At 35.1% G+C, this 10,411-nt stretch overlaps 1 long non-coding RNA gene and 1 pseudogene across 1 annotated transcript; both read right to left on the bottom strand.

Annotated features, from left to right (window-relative positions):
* Positions 1–3,154: 3,154 nt before the first annotated feature.
* LOC112794637 (putative stilbene synthase 2) lies at positions 3,155–4,732 on the bottom strand (annotated as a pseudogene).
* A 2,446-nt stretch (positions 4,733–7,178) lies between these two features.
* Positions 7,179–10,236, bottom strand: LOC140184286 (uncharacterized). The gene is made up of 4 exons (XR_011880711.1): positions 10,066–10,236; positions 9,921–9,975; positions 9,675–9,833; positions 7,179–7,496 (listed from the first exon to the last, which is right to left on the bottom strand). It is a non-coding gene; the product is annotated as an uncharacterized lncRNA (long non-coding RNA).
* Between the last annotated feature and the right edge of the window lie 175 nt (positions 10,237–10,411).

The following is a 10,411-nucleotide window of genomic DNA, read 5'->3' as shown; positions in this document are numbered from 1 at the left end:
AAAATGGTGATATGTAACGCTCATGGAAGGAATGTTTTCTGAGATAGTGACGGCAATATATGTAACACCTATTTCAGGAATGTTGTCGAGTGCAGGTAACCAATTGACACGTGACCTGATGGCTTGTACTTGGATAGGCATGCATCATATGTATTTGTTTGATTTGTTTGGGTGTGCATTTTGTTGTTATGTTATGTTTATGTGATTTATTTGATTATGTGCTATGTGATACATGTTTTATATGTGTTTGCTTTTGTGTGATTGAATTGTTTGACTTGGTTGTGTTTACTGGTGTACAGAGGTGATGGAGGTTGAGGCGGATTGAACTCGTATTGTCCTGAGACTCTGGTTTATGTGTCGGATGGATAAGAATGAGTGATGGTAGTCTATTGGGTAGAAAATCTGTAGGTGTATTTTGGCCCTTAACTAAGAGAATCAAAAGAGTTACTTTGCTATGTTGAAATCACATAAGACCGTCCAACTCTTGGATATAAAATTGTATAAGATAAGATTATTTGAAAGTATTTATATATATTGTATGCTTTGTTTTTAGAAAGAGATAAAGCAATGGCATATAGCTAAGTGAAAATGTTTTGAAAATAAAATACTAAAGAATGCAAGCTTTCTTAAAGATAATTTTTTCTGAGATGTAAGTTGACCAGGTGCATTTATTTATATTAAGTTTGCGTCATTCCCTTCTCCTACGGAGGACCTGTGGTTAGGTTCTCACTCCCTACAGCCTTATATTTTTTAGGATGGACGAGGAAGTCTTTGAAAAGCTTCCTGAGCACTGGACGTGCAGTAGTTTATTTTAAAGATTAATTTTGTATTTAGTTATTGTTCTCCCTCTTCATTGTTATTATATTTATAAAGAGGGATAGGAGTTGTAATTATACATATATGTAATATTTGTATGTTACTTATATAAGTTATTCTTGTGAATGTAATAGTGTTGTATGATGATACGAATGTGTGTATGTACGTATAGATTGAAAAATATTTTTTGGTTTTTCAAAGAAAAGTCGACACGGTTTTCAGGTAAAGGCTCTTACTTATTATTATTATTTATATATAAAGGTCGCCATGATATCTTCGTTATTAGAGTGGCGCAGTCGGAAGTGTGACATTCTGGTTGTGAAAGTGTTACATTGCTCCCAAGGGAAAGTGAACACTATTCCACCATGAAATGCAGCTCCAAAGTCCAAACCTCTTTGATTCATTCACATCAGGTAAATATTCCACAAAATTTACCATCGACAGATGCCAAGTGCCTCTGTTCTGCTAAATTCAAGTACTTCATCATATTTTAAATCATACACAAAGCCTCATAACTGTGTATATGAGAGAAAGACCAGTTAGTTTTCTTCGGCTATAAATGTCTCTTGAAACTAGCAACCAGAAAAGATGAAAAAGAAAGGATGAAGGAGTGTCTAACATTGTGTGCAAGTGAAAAGTCATTTTTTGTTTTGTTCCAAAATCAAATATATCCAGAAAACAAAGAAAAAGAACACAGCTCAAAGATTTCATCTTTTCCAATTTCTTCACCATTGGCCTCGTTTTCTCCTTCGCCCTATTCTTCATAATCCTCCCCTGATTTGGGGTTCCCAAGCGCTTCAGCTCTTTTCCGCTGCCACGGCCGCCGGAACCACCTTGCCTCAAAGCTCTTTCTCACCAATTGAAAGACCAACTAAGAAAAAATACCACTATGTGGCTAATGGAGGTCGCGTGACGGTGATTATGGTTGGGGATTAAAATTGTCATTTTTCGCCTAATGCGCCATGCTCGACGATCTTGGTTCTGCGGCTTGATTTGACAACGATGGAATGGGAAGAGGTATGGAGGATGCCGCTGGAGATGTTCCGGTGCTTCAAGGAGTGCAACAAGTTCAAGGTTTTTGGAGGCAAAGACAGGGTTTGGTGGTAGGTTTTGGGATTGGGGGAGTGGTGGTATGGAGTAAAATTAGATATTAGAGTTAAGTTATATTAGAAGGTAGTTTAGGAATTTTATTTAATTTTTTAGGGTTCGAATAATTTTGTTTGCAAAAGCCCATTTTTCATGGGTATAACTTTAATTTCCATCTTTCATGAGTAAAAATGTCAGTATCTGAATCTTTCATAGTCAAAAATGCCTATTTACTCTAATATCAAAACTAAAATACCCTTTTTGAATTAGAGTTGTTTAATTGAATTAAAATCTAATAATTTAAATTCAATTTCAAAAGTAGTAGATACCGGCAGTTGCAAAAAATGCCGCTACTTTTGAAACGTATTCTGCTTGTAGAGGTATAAAACCAGATAACCTGATAATGAATATATTTAAACTACTATATATGCTACTTTAATGTGTGTAACACAAGCTATGACTAGAACAATACAGAATAGTATATATGAAATTGAATTTTATTTCGTATTTGCTACAGCGTTAACACAATATATATGACATGAGTATTCTTTTTTCTATATAATTAATTTTATTATATTCAAGTTTGTACAATAACAGATTAAAATTTAGACAAGAAAGTAACATTATATTATATATAAGATATCTACCCTAATAAAGATGTTAAAAATATTTTTTTATAAAGATATTTATTTAGTCACACTTTAAAAGTGTATTTAATGAAAAAAAGTAACGGTTTAAAAGAAATAATAATATCATTTTTAAATAAAGATAATATTTTTATAATATACTAAAATTAAATCTAAAATCTGTCCTTTAATGATCAAAAGAAAGTATATTCACAAAAAAAATTATAAAATCTTCGTATATAATTATTTGAGATACTTCACACACACGATAATTTAAAAAACTACAAACATAATATTCTCAAGACTTGTACTATCATACATAATACTTTTTGACTTTATTTATATGGAACCTCGTACAAAGGTGTTTATAGTTGTTTTAAGATGAAATTGCAACCCAAATATTGAAATGTGTCATGTTGCTCAATCGAAAAAGAATTTGATATATTTTTTATTAACAGGTACAAACTTTGATATTGAATCTTAGCATAAAGAAATAACTTCAGACGTCTTTGTCAAAAATTTCACTCATCTAATCATGCGTATATATATAGGACATCAGGGCCTTATTCTTGAGAAAAAAAAATTATTAGAAGGTACCACAATCGTATGCGTAGAAGTGCATAGCATTATATGCCTATATTGCGAAAAACAACGGTTTCAATAGTGAAATTAGGACCAAATCTAAAAACACACCCCAATCAAATTCTTCACCAGTAGTTTTAAGTCTTTTTTTAAGAGATTTTTTCCTCATCAAATCTATGATGAAGAACACACATGCACTTGACATGTTACCATAATTGCTAAGCACATATCTAGTAGCTTACATTTTTTTTGGTTTCAAATTCACCTTCCGTTCAACCTCGTCCAGAATTGCACGTCCACCAAGATGTGTAATCCAAAATATTAAGTTATAATCAGATATACCTAATGGATCAAAAACTTTATTGAGCGCATCGTTAATATTTTACGAAATAATATCAGGAACACTTTTATTAAGATAGAATGTAAGTCCAACTTCACAAAGGAGACCACTAATGACTCCATGGTTGTCAGGGATAAGTTTTTGATCAGTTGAAATAAGCTCAAAGATAGGCTTCTCAACTTCTGGCACAGGATCAGAACCAATGATAATCGCAGCAGCTCCATCAGCAAACAATGCTTACCCTACAAGACTATCCATGTCTGTCTTACTAGGACCACAGAAAGTGACTGCGGTATTCTCAGAACAAACGATAAGCACATGAGCATCTTTGTTGTTTTTAGCCAAGTCCTTAGCCAAGCGAAGGACAGTGCCGCCAGCAAAGCAACCTTGGTGGTACATCATGTACCTCTTGACGCATGGGTCGAGCACTAAGAGTAGGATGAGTTCATAATCAACGCCAGGCAACACAATGCCGCTGGTGGTATAGAAGATCAAATGCGTGATCTTTACACGTTGGCTGGCCCCATTCCTTGATGACCTTGGTTGCAGCCTCTTTTCCAACCTTGGTACCTCCCTGATCATCATGTCTTCCCCTTGCATCCAAGGATAGTGCCTTGTATGCGCAAATGTTGGGGTTCTCTTTTAATATCTCTTTTGTTAAGTACATATGTCTGTTCTTGATCAATATCCTCTCACCTAAAATGATATATAATTCACAGCATTCCCTCACTAATGATTAGCACCTAAACAACAAAAACACAAATTTCACTCAAAACCAACACCCACCAAATTCGAAATTCTTAGGGCTGCAGAAAGGAAGGGAAAATTCAAAATTTTACCAACAAAGGTTAGATGAAAGTAACAGGTTCGACGAGAGCTTCGTATAGCCGCTGACGGCACGCGAATCGGAGTATCGTAACTCGAGTTATGGTCACCAGAAGAGAGGAGTGAATAGTGAAAATGGTAGAAAGCTGTCACCTCTCTCCTCACTTCAGCTACTGTTGTGTTTATTTAAGGGTTAATAGTCAAATTAGTCTTTGAAAGATAAGATATTTTTCAAATTCATCCCTGAAAATTTTTTTCAATCAAATTGGTTCTTCAAAGATTGCGAATTAATCATATTTGTCCTCCAATCACTCCATTAACAATTTTCTTCAAAGATTGATGTTGTAAAATGTTAATTGATAACAAATATAATACCTGATATGTCTGATTGGATATTAACCAAATATGTTAATGAAAATTTATTAATTTTGTCATTTTTCCCAATTACAAAAATCATATTCCTAATATGACTTAGTGACTAAATTGATAAATTTTTGTAAACATATTTAGTCAACGTCTAATGGAACATATTATGTGTCATGTATACTATCAATTAACATCTTACATCATCAATCGTTGACGAAAATTGTGAGTGGAGTAATTAAAGGACATATATGATTAATTCGTAATCTTTTAATGACCAATTTGATTGAAAATATCTTTCAGGGACGAATTTAAAGAATGTCTTATTTTTCAAGGACTAATTTGACTATTAATCCGTTAATTTAATGAGGAAGAATGTGGCTGAAATGGGTTCATTTGAGTGTCTTAATATGTTGAGCTTGGGCCAACTTGGACCCGGTCCAACCCGTTAGCGTTTTTGGCCCGTTTGGCACAACTTTGGGCAAACCCTTTTAAAATTAATGCCCGGTTTTTAATTCTAAATATTTTTCTAAGATTTTCTACTATTTTTATTATTCTTGCACAATACCGGACTGAGTTAAGGCGGTACTTCCGGTTAATTGACCGATTCGCGTTTTTACGCTATTTTCTGAAGAAAATTACATTTTTCACTCAGAAAAATCTAGTGAGTCCAAATATCATATTTATATTTTCTAATTAATATTCTAAAATTTTGAGCCTATTCTGGACAATTAATTTATTATTATTTTACGTTAATTAATCGGTTAATTAATTCGCGGTTCTTACAGTTTACAAAAGTTATTGTCTACCTAGCAAAACTCATACATCATTTAAAGTCTATTAACTAACTAGCATCACAACTACAATAAAATAATCTCTATTAAGACGTATGTTCACAATCTTCATCCTCTCCTATATTTGTTTTTCTACCTTCTAGTTGAGGAATTGGAATTTTAAAATTAAGCTTTTTCATCATTTATTGAAGCAAACGGTTATTGAGTTCAACTCTTTTTTCTGTCTTTTCCAACCTAATTTTCAAGTCATCGTTCTCTTGCATTTTCTTCATTATTTTTTCATGTTCTGACCTTTGCAACCAATCGGATGACTGAGAACTTGAGTCACGATAACTAGATCTTTTCTCAACTGTAGTGGATTATATTCTATTCCAAGTTCATAAATTCTTTCTTCTCTAACTCTGGCTATTTTACACCACACATCCATGATCCATCTCATTTGCCGTATTACTTCCTTCTTCAGATGTTTTTGCGTAGCATGTTTTATAACATTCTTAAATTTATCCTGCCAATATCAAAATCAGATTAATTATTAAACAAGACAATAAAAATAATAGGAATCACCATTATGCAGACAAAAACTAGGCACGTCATACATCACATAATATGATATATAAGCACAATCTTATCCTTTTTTTTTCAATAACAACGGTACTAACTAGTGAAACCATACATGCAGCAAATTAAAGTACATGTTAAGTGCTTTCTTGAAAACTAAAAATAAAGCATATTAAGTAACAAAAATAGAAATAAATCCAAAACTTTACTCATCCTAAATTTAATAAAATGATGATGTAAGGAGATAATAATTTAATAAGTACCAAAAATAGAACAAGAGAAAAAGTAAAATGTGAAAAAAAAAAATGGAGAATAGATTCTGCATAATTCTAGACTAACTGATATACTTGTTATCATCATCCTACAATAAAAAATATGTTAGCAAGATCACATATTACATTAAGCCATTAACTTCAATAACCAATTTTTTAACTTGCAAAGAGCTTAATCTCAATTTGCATTGCTCAGCAATACAACGTAGATAAAAAGACCAAATTAGACACTTAGCATACATACTACTAAAATACAACAACATTTAAAACTTTATTTTCCAAATTTAAATGTTTTAAATAATTGCAAAGTCAAAGTAAAGTAAGAATTTTAAAATGAATGAAGGTAAATTTTTTAGAGAGGATTAAATATTACAAATAAGATTTAAGTATTATTAATTTTTATTTCTTAAATAAATCAATTATATTAATAAAAGCATGCCCCCATAAAGTCTTATTATAAAAACACTACAGTATTGAAGCTAATCACATGTATTTGCCTATCAAATGCAATATTGTTTAATACATAATACATACAGAATAATCTCTTTGTATTTTTCATTCACTATTTTTGCATCATACTGTGGTGCACCACAAAATTTACATTCCTTTAAGTCTTTGCAATTTTTAGCATAGAATAACGTGCAACTATTAACACAACAATCAATCTTTACTGAAATTAACCCGAGTTTAAAAACTGTAACACCCTACCATATAGAGTCTTATGCTTAAGTCATAATTCAGAGATGGCAAAGTATTACGACCTCTAAAATAAAAAAAAAATTTAGTACGTATAGTAGTATGAATGATTGATCATAACTAGGAGCCTTTGTTGAAAAAGGGGTAAACAAAAACCGCAACTCAAAAGCGCAACACTCCGATCGATAACGTAACGAACAAGGATAAACCAACGCGAGATTATATATATACAAAAGAGTGTCAAAAACAGGAATATCAAGACTCAAAATCCGGCTGCGAAGATAACCGATCCGAGCATAGCAATATATACATATGATAAAATAAGGAAAACCCCAAAGAAAATCCCAAGGAACACAAATACATAAGACCTATTCTCCAAAATCTCCCATAAGAGGAGTCATCATAGTTTGTATTATTTAATGGAGATAAAAGTATCTAAGCAAAACATATAAACTAAATCAGAGTCCCCAAGAACAAGGAATCTTCGCAAATCTAGAAGTCTCCAGCATGCCTCAGCGGGAAACCACCCGTCCTGCATCTGAAAACCACAAAATCCGCATGGGTGAGAACCAGAGGTCCCCAGCATGGTAACAGCTTCCACATATATAATACATAATAATAGAGGAAAGCCGAAGGCAATCCTAATACTTCCTCCAGATAATATCAAAGCTTATAAACAAGCTAAACCATATAACGGTATCTGACTAAAGATTCTTCAGTCTAACTAATACTTCCCTTTCCGATTCCTTTAAACCTCCCAACCACCAGCAGGAGTATAATGTAGCAAACACAGTTATATCAAGCAAGAAATATACAATTAGGAACAAGTAAGGCGTTTAGACAATTAGCAAGTAATATGCAGTCAAATAGGCAATCTCAAACAATTCATATAGTATGCATATGATGAATGCCTGTCCCTAGTGGCTGATGATATCATCTGTCGGTTATAGAGCCAACCCGACAAGTCCTGGTAGCTAACCATTGGACTGTCCCTCTGTCACGCATCCCCAACTCGAGTTATACTCGTCATAAACTTGATCATAATCATGATCTATATCCATCACCTTCACTGGTGAATATTTACGGGGGCGAGCTCATCCGAGTCTTTCACAGTGCCCGGCCACACTTATGACATAGGGTTAAAAGAGCTTCGAGTCTCAACCTGGAGCACGTGGTGGCTAGCCACTGCTTCGTCCCAGGGAAACTCTCATCTCCAACAGTGGAAGTGCAACATTCACAATTCATTCAACATCATATATGCATTTGTACATGGCCATAATCATGGCTCCGCCGTAACACGGCAATAATCTAGCCATCCGGCTCACGGTTAAATCCATAACCAGCCCATTGGCATCATGGTTAAATCCATAACCAGCCATCTCATTAACAAATATGGCCTTTCGGCCCATGGCATAACAAGCACTTCCACCACCATCCTCCGCATCTCACATAATCATCTTTGATCCTCATTGATCATTCATTTTTCCCTTGCTTCACTCGCAAGTTACCACATTCACTAGCCCTTTTCTAATAGCTAGGCATATCATAATGATTTAAGACAAGAATGGTGAGATCGGAGGCTTAGAAGTATGAGATTTGGCTTTTAAAACTCAAAAATCAACTTTGGGATGAAAACAGGGCTACGCGTACGTGCACTCCACGCGCACGCGTGGATGGCCTCAAAAACTCATCGACGTGCAAGCGTCATGCACGCTAACGCGTGGATTAAAAATTTGCCAATCGACGCGTACGCGTCAACCACGCGTACGCGTGGGTGTTCTCGTGCCCCAGGCACAACACTGGCACAGTTCTGGCATAACTCTCTGGAAAATGGCTGGGCATTGGGTGCATCACAATCGGCGCGCCCGCGCACATCACGCGCACGTGTGGATGGCGCTTTCTGAAAGATCGGCGCTTACGCGCCAAGTGCGCCTACGCGCAAGGTGTTATTCTGCTAAAAACTTTCTAAGTTAAAAGCTGCAGAATTCACAGATTTAAACCCCAATCTTCCAACGGACATAACTTCCTCATTTTAAATTATTTTTCACCCGTTCTTCGAACGGCATGGACTTCCCGGATCCAATTTCATTTCTAAACAGATTTGGTACAAAACGGAGATCTGTAGTCCAAGTTATGTCCCACTAAAGTATGCCCAAAAACCATATTTTCATACAAAACCACAATATGCCATTTTCAAAACAAGCCATTTTCAACTCTTTTCAAAATCAATCAACACATGCCAATTTCATCCCTTTTCTTTGAAATCAATCTAAATATATCAAATTCAACATCAAGCCTCCTCAACTCACACATTGACACATTACCACAATTTACAACATCACTATCTCATCATTTTAACCCACTTCACCCAAGTGGCTCAAACTCAAACATATTGACATATCATATACTCTTCCTCATGCCAATTCTCAACAACACCAATTCCAATAAATCATCATTGTACACAATCAATATCATACTCACCATCAACATGGTTCAACCTACAATTCAACCATAACCAATCATCAAGCATATATCACAACATGCATATTCCTCATACATCATACCACCAAGGCATCAATAATCATCATCACATATATGATCACATCATATATCTCAATCATTCAACAACATCAACCATTCAATGCCTATTTTAGGGCCTCTAGCCTAAGTATTTCCTACCACATTACATATTAGATACGGGAAACCGAGACCATACCTTAGCCGATTTCCCAAGCTCAACCGGAGCACTTCCAAACCACTTATCCACAAGCTCTCAAGGCCTCAATACCTCCAAGAACAGATTTTTCACCACCAAATCCCTTTTTCAAGCTTTTCAAAATCACCAATCAAGCTCCAATATTCACATATACACAACCTAAGCCACAATTATCATACCCATACACAACATCTCAAAATCCAAACATCATAAAACAACAAAATACACTAGGGTTGAGAATCTTACCACACCCAAGGTCCAAGAAGACAAGATTAACCTTCTCCTTCAAGAGGGTTGGGTCCTATAACATCAAAGAGTCCAAAATCTCAACATTTCACCCATGAAACTCGAAAATAAGGGCTGGAATTTCGAACAAAAACACGTAGCTTACCTCATAATTGATTGTATGGGTTTTGTAGAGCTCTCCGCGGTGAACGCGTGGCCGCAAACGGTGCGACAATCGGAGCTCTAGATCAAAAGTTATGGTGGTTTGAAGATCAAGAGAGAGAAAGAACTTGAGAGAGTGTTCTTCCCTCCATGGCCTCCATTTTCAGCATGTGAGTGTGTCTAGTGAGGAGAGAGAATACTGAAAACTAGGGTTTTGGTCTAGTTATGTTGGGTCAAGGGCCCACTTTGGGTCCGGTTGGCCCAATTTGGCCCGTTCGGTCCAATCTTGGTCCGAATTCTATAAAATTGGTACCGAAATTCTCGTCTCAATCTCCTCTATCACATTTAGC

This window comes from Arachis hypogaea, chromosome 4 (genome assembly GCF_003086295.3).
Source record: "Arachis hypogaea cultivar Tifrunner chromosome 4, arahy.Tifrunner.gnm2.J5K5, whole genome shotgun sequence".
NCBI classification, from domain to species: Eukaryota; Viridiplantae; Streptophyta; class Magnoliopsida; order Fabales; family Fabaceae; genus Arachis; species Arachis hypogaea.
The sequence above is the reverse complement of the archived record's forward strand: the minus strand, read 5'-3'. Positions and strand labels throughout refer to the sequence as shown.